The 7,000-nt window shown below is 46.5% G+C and overlaps 1 long non-coding RNA gene across 1 annotated transcript; it reads right to left on the minus strand.

Moving 5' to 3' along the window:
• Positions 1-2,924: 2,924 nt before the first annotated feature.
• On the minus strand, positions 2,925-6,666 carry LOC143442852 (uncharacterized). The gene is made up of 3 exons (XR_013111396.1): positions 6,543-6,666; positions 5,061-5,265; positions 2,925-3,119 (listed from the first exon to the last, which is right to left on the minus strand). It is a non-coding gene; the product is annotated as an uncharacterized LOC143442852 (long non-coding RNA).
• Positions 6,667-7,000: the final 334 nt, after the last annotated feature.

The following is a 7,000-nucleotide window of genomic DNA, read 5'->3' on the forward strand; positions in this document are numbered from 1 at the left end:
TTCTGGTCATGTTAGCCCAAAGCCAATTGGGTTTGAATAACTCAGTGAGCAAGCAGTGTGACTTTAAAGACCCAGATGGCCTGGAATGCATTTCTAAACAGGAATTAGCTGACACAGGCAGCATCAGCTGGAAAAACAAGGTCTGGGTTGGGTGGCCCAGAGGTTCCCACTGACTTCACCAGCTGGATAGCACAGGACTGTTGTCACTGCCCCCCTTGGTGGCTGTGCCATTAGAAACCATGCAGTTGACAGGGGTCAGCAGTGGCTTGTTCAGTCCTTAGGGCTCCTGTTGACATTTTAGGAAGAAAATTACAGGTCTATCTCTCTCTTAAACCTGTACAGTAATAATTAGCCAGGCCCCCGTGAGAGGCGGATTACCCTAGACCTTGGCTGCTGGACAGGGAAGTGACCCACGGGAGTCTATGCACATCCTTTAACCCTGACCAGCACGGGGGCTGATCTGGGAGGTATTTAATAGAGAAGGGTTACCATGCATATTAGTTCAGTTCTCAATTTTCCAAGCTTCAGGTGACCTTGGTGTCAAGAGCAAAGAACTCTCAGGTAAGGATCAACAAACCAGGACCTACCATGCAGATGTTTTAACCCCACCTATGTTTTAACCACAGTACACCCAGGCCTTCTTATCTACACCCTGTCTGGGGCTATTTGCCTATAGCAAGTAGCTATAGCTTCCAACTCTAAATATTCACTCCTAGACCTTTATAGACCCAAGTCAATGGACTCTACCCTACTTCACAAAAGCCAAGTTTAAATTACCTAGCTCTCATTTTTTGACCTTTGTACTTGGATAGGTATGGCTCTGTGACTTGCCATACCTATATCCAAGATACCTTGGATCTAGGACGTATGCAGGGAGTGTATGAGTCACTTCCAGACAGAACTTGTGTTCCTAGATGTGTGTCTAATTTAGCTCACAGGTGTCCATCCACAAAGGGCTGTGTGTCAAGCCTTGGTTCCCAGCTTGGTAATATTGGGAGCTGTGAGACCATGCTAGGAGTCCTTAGGTCACAGGTGGTGGTCCCCCAAAAGCTGCTGTCTCTCCTTCATCGCCAGCCAAAGAGTGGGTGGGTTTCCTCTGACAGATGCTCCCACCATGGTGCGTTGCCTTGCTGCAGCCCCAAAGCAAGTGTCCCCAATCCTCCAAAACCTTGAGACAAAACAAACTTTTCTCTTTGTAAATTGATTAGCTCACCTGGAGGAGAGTATCAATAACATATGCCATGAGGCTGAAGTGAGACAGTGGGTACAGGAGCTCAAATGTAATTCCAGCACCCAGGAGGCAGGGGGATAGAAAACTCTAGGTCATCCTGGGCTACAGAGATACCGTATTTCTAAAACTAATAAAACAAAAAAAGAGGAGGGGGGAGGAGGATGAAGAGGAGGAAGAGGAGAAAGAAGAGGAGGAAGAGGAAGAGGAGGAGGAGGAGGAAGAGGAGGAAGAGAAGAAGGAGGAAGAAAAGGGAGAGGAGGAGACAGTGCTACCAGGCTGCTATAATTTAAAGACTATGGTTGATGTATGTAGTTTAAAGATTCAGGTATGGGAACAGATCCTGAGAATGATGAATCCCAGAGTACGGCCTGATGGGAAGTTAAAAGGAATGAAAAGGAATTAGTGTAGCTCTCATGGGACTCTTGTTAGTTCTCCTTCCCAGCTAGATATCATCCACTATGAACCCATAGGCCATGATGTTACTAAGGGGGATGTCTCCCTCTCTAGAGACAGAACAAACAGGGCCATCTCACTGAACTTCTAGCCCACAAAACTGTGACCTAAATAAAAAGTCATTTACAAGGTACCTAGCCTCTGGTACTTCATCCCAGCAAGGAAAATGGACTAAGAGTAGCCGAGGATTGATAAATGCTGTTATTATAATTCAGGATGCTGATGCTACTCTAGCACATGGTGTCTGCAACATCCACATCTCAGAGGCTCTACCAGCCATTCTATTCTTAACTGATAACATCTACCCTGCCATCTCCACCATCCTCCTACCTAACAGCTACATGCTTGCCCCTCCCCATCCCCAGAGCTCAGAACCCAGCCTTCAGTCTCCTGTAAGTCCTGATTCAGTCATCCTTGTAGTCTCCAATGTCTCTGTTGACCCAGCTCCAATTTCCATGTTGTCCCAGTGCCCTGTGACCCACCCTCAGCTTTCTTAAGTGCAAGTGGCAATGAGGGAGATATGTATTCTGGCCAGAATGAGCCTTGTATTTTTGTGTATTTTCACCTTCATGCTTCACCTGCTGTTGTCCCTGACTTATGGATCAGTTAAGATGCAAGACTGTCATCCTTTCTTGTGACACCTCCTCACACAGCTCGTACCTGGCCAGACATGGGTTTTGTGAGGAAGCTCCATGAGAGAAGCTGCTGTCAGTTTCCTCTTGGCTTTTCTTACTGTTCTGTGAGCTACTCAAGGACAAAAGTCCAATCCTTTCTTCCATGATGATGATGGTGATGGTGATGGTGGTGGTGATGGTGGTGGTGGTGGTGGTGGTGGTGGTGGTGGTGGTGTGTGTGTCTTCACATGGAGAATTGTGAACTATCTGGCTGGTTGTTATTTCCCACAGTACTTTAGTAGTTCATACTGCACTAGCAGAAAGCCAGGTTGCCAGCTAAGTTCCTTATTGGGAATGACTTGTACTATGTTGGCAGTCATCCTGGGCAATGGATGCTTTTAAAAAATCATTATTTGACAGAAACAGAGACTGCAGCTCGGAGAATAACAACTTATGTCATAGGCAAGATGTGACCCCTGCCCATTTGACTCCCACACTGTGTTTTTTGGTGCTTTCCAACGACCCTGAGTGAAAGAGACCTTGTTAAAATGCACTTGCCGATTCTGGTTTTGGACGAACTTAACATTTCTAAAACAAAACAAAAAACAAAGCTCCCATGCACTAAATCACATTGATCTAAATTATACTATGGCTCCTCCTGAGCTGTATACCTTGGATATTCAGTACAATTCTTTCTTGGGAGAATTCTTGGAACAGAATCATGGGAGAGATTTGAGACTTCGAGTCCTGGGTCTTAGCAGTTAGCTGCTCATCAACACGACTGTGGCAAACTTCTCCTCTCAGAGACTCAGTAATGTCGTCTGCAGGACAAGAACAATGGTACCACCAATGAACGACTACGAAGGGACAGATGTCCCTATGCCTGGAAAGGGCACTCCACACACACCAAAAGCCACACAACACGAACAGTGGCTGGAAGCTGCATCAAGTTAGATGGAGCATTGATGGATCATGTGTTACTGACATCCAGCTCCTTGTCCTTCACTTCCTTCACTTCTAAAAGCCATTTCTCTAAGTAGAAAGGTTTGTTTTGTTTTTAAATGGGAACACACCACAATTTGTCTTGCCCTATTAGAGATCCTTATTACCTCAGACCTGGAACCTTTTAGAAGACTCCTCCGAGTATTTTATACTCACAAAGTGATTCTCCCAAGCCCTTCCCATCTGAAGCAAATAGATGATCTAGGAGGGAAGCTTGGATCACCCCTCCCTCACACACACACACGCACACGCACACGCACACGCACACGCACACGCACACGCACACGCACACGCACACACGACATTACAAAGCAGACAGCAATGCTCAGCAGAGCCAGTGCCCACCACAAAATCCTCAGCCATGATGGTCCAGCACAGGGAAGGACAGATAGCTACAGTAGAGACTACTATCTCTGTCAAGTTGAGGTATTCCCATCAGCTTCTTTGACTTGCCCTCCGTAACACACTAAGCACATGGGCTATGAGCTATTTCCCCCTCTTCCCAGTGAACAGCAAATCCTTCCTCACCTGGCCTAAGCTGCCCTTGGTTTTCACAACAGAGTGTGTCAAAGTGACAGCCTTAAAAAGATGGACAGCCTCTGCTTTCTCCCACTTGAAAGGCAATTTTGGGGAAGGATCTTGAAGGCGGGCAGCCATCTTGGTCAATGTAGCTTTAGGCAGTTCTAGAAAACATTGTCCACACAAGTACTCTCAACCCCACCATGTGGAGTGATGAGAACCATCCCTCTAAGCCCAGCCAGTCTACCCAACAGTCATACAAAGCAGTGGTTATTTTAGGGCCGCAAGGCCTAAATTATAGAATGGCTTATTACCCAGCAGCTGAGAAACAAACCAGTAGACATTTCTTCAATCTATTCTTTCCTAATCATCCTTTCCATTGTACACCCACCAGGCATTTCCCATGTCAGCCAGTGACTCCCATCAGGTGTCTTACCAGCAGCACAAACATCGAAGGGAAACCTGACAGAATGCAAATGTTCAGCTCCACTACAGTGCAATGGAAGCAGGCCTTCACGGGTCAGGCCAGCAGTAGGTCTGAAGGAACCTGGACGAGTCTAAGCTAGAGTCTGACTAACAAGTTAGGCTATGGTCATCTCCACTACTGAATGTGTTAATCACCCTTCCTTTGAAGACACACATTGCTTGAGCCTACCCTGTCCCTGTTGGATCAGACCAGGCCCTGGCATCTGTGATATCAAGGGCATCTTATGCTAACTTTGTTGAACAGCCATGGAAGAATTGAAGATGGTCTTCGTGATGTTTGGGTCCTCTCAGAAAGTGCTTACATCACAGAGAAAGGGCCCATACTTGGGGATCTGGTCAGACTGCAGGTTTTGATTCTGTGAATTTGGGGTAGGCTTGGCATTAGGCATTTGTGGTCACCCCAGGGGGACTGGCTCCAGAAGACCCAGGAATGCCCAGATCTGCAGATGTTCTAGTCCTCGTAAAACAGTGTGGTGTGGGCATATAGCATGCACATCTGCTGTGTACCCTTTACCATCTCTAGATTACTCACGACACCCGGGACAGCACAGAATGTCATAAAATGGTTGTTGTCCCATAGAGTCTAGAGAATAATGACAAAAAAAGCAAAGTCTGCACATCTTCAATATGGACACAATTTTTTTCCCTGAATAACATCAATCTTGTAGTAGTTTGAGTTGGCAAAGCTGGAGATGCTGAAGGTTGAGTGTGCACTCCTAGGTGATGTTGAGTGTGTGCTCTTGGGTGGTGCTCACCTTGTAAACCTCAGCGTGAGTACCACAGCTTTGGAGAGTCACAGTCTTCTCTGGAATGTCCAAGAAAGCAGCTGTAAATGGCACATCCATGCTATAAATGCTTTGACCAGTGGCAGCTACATAAAGTTCTACTGAGGTGGTCTCAGTGTCCCTTTTATAGTCTTCAAGGGAGAGTCCCTATGAAAGATGCCATTTGAACTTTGCCCTAAAAGATGGAAAAATTTTTTGTTCGATACACACAGGGAATGTTGCAAAGAGACAGGCATTAGGAAACCCACCAAAAGCCACTCTGGGGGCCTGGGGTCTAGCTGGGGTGGAATAAGGAAAAGGAAGGGAGTGGGAATTGTGGCCAGAGTGGGAACAGGCCTGAACATCAGATAAAACATCCAGGTTTCCTCCAAGGGTCATAAGAGACATGGTAGCTTCTTGAAAGGACACAGCTTGGGTTCCACATGAGCACAGTGGGCGGCACCACTGCCCTCCTTTTCGTGACAAGATTTATATCACAAGACAGAGGGATGCCAGGACAACTTGGGGGACTGGAATTAAATATGACACACCCATATGTTGAAACTGACCGCTCCTCTTCCTTGCACGAGGAGGTCCTCTGGTCCCTTTGAGGAACTGTCCCAAGAAGGAGGAGGAATGACAAGATTTCTACTTATAGAGAGCCCAGCTCAGCTCACGTGACCCCGTGCCACACTGAAAACAAAGTGTGTGTGTGTTGGAATTAAAAAGTTCTACCACCTGGCTACCCGTGGGCAGCCATGGGAAGCCACGGGCAGTCGTGGGCAGCCTGGGCTACCACATTTGTGGTAACAATACCAGCACTGTGCTGACATTCAGAATTTGGTCTTTTAATATGTCACTGCATGAGCAGGTGAACAAATGCCCCCCAAAGCAAAAGAACACGCCCACCTTTGTCAGGCCGACTGTCCTCGTTAATAACCCACAAGGTCCTGATCAGTTAGCACGAGAATGAAACAGCAACCATGAAACCGGTCAATAAAAGTCTGCTTGAGTTATGTGGGGTGGGGGGGGCACCCTCGCACTAAATTAATTAAGCTCTTTATATGTCCCTGTGCTCTTCCTGACGTTTTTCCGGCTCACTCTGCTTGAATGCTTGTAGGAGGATTACTGCCAAGCTCTCAGAGGACTAATTCTAAACAAAGCGGAGTTCCAGAGAATTCCTGACCCACCAGCAAACTGAGAGCCAGCGACTTTGGGTTGGTCAGCACACTTCACTTGGGATCACACCCTGCCTCCCAGAGAAGAAGAAGAAAAAAAAAAAAAAAAACAACCAACAACAACAACAACAACAAAAAAAAAAAACAACAACAACAAAAAAAAAAAAAACAACAGGGAGCCACTGTTTGAATTCCGGGTGAACTAGGAAGTAGCACCGTCTTCACTATGACTTCTATGTGTCCCCGCCATCCCCAAATCAGACTGTTTTAGATAAAGGCACCGACAGTGACTTGCCATTTTCTAGGCCTCTTCTCCTCCATCTCATGATAATTTATGTCTTTCCCGCTCACACTAGGTATTCCCGGAAGCCCCTGGCAGCTTCCTGAGCCATCTTTAAAGGCACATGGTCTATTTTTGGTCTGGAAGGGACTAGACAATGATTAATTGATAGGAACTTTGGTTTTCTGGCAAGAGAAGCTTCAGTTAAGGCTGGAAAGGCCTTTGGCTATTGATCAGGCGCTCATCAAAGTCAGTGTGAAACACACACACACACACACACACACACACACACACACACACGTGTGCAGCCCTCACATGCATGCCTTGTGTATGAGTATGAATACCACAGCCTTATACTCTTTTAAACTAATGTTTCTGTCCCTTTGGAGTTTCAAGGAACTGTTCCACTTTGCAGCTCTGTAACACGGATGAGGCTGTTCTTTACATTTCAAAGAACTGTGGAGCGCAGATAA

The sequence above is a fragment of the Arvicanthis niloticus genome, chromosome 6 (genome assembly GCF_011762505.2).
Source record: "Arvicanthis niloticus isolate mArvNil1 chromosome 6, mArvNil1.pat.X, whole genome shotgun sequence".
NCBI classification, from domain to species: domain Eukaryota; kingdom Metazoa; phylum Chordata; class Mammalia; order Rodentia; family Muridae; genus Arvicanthis; species Arvicanthis niloticus.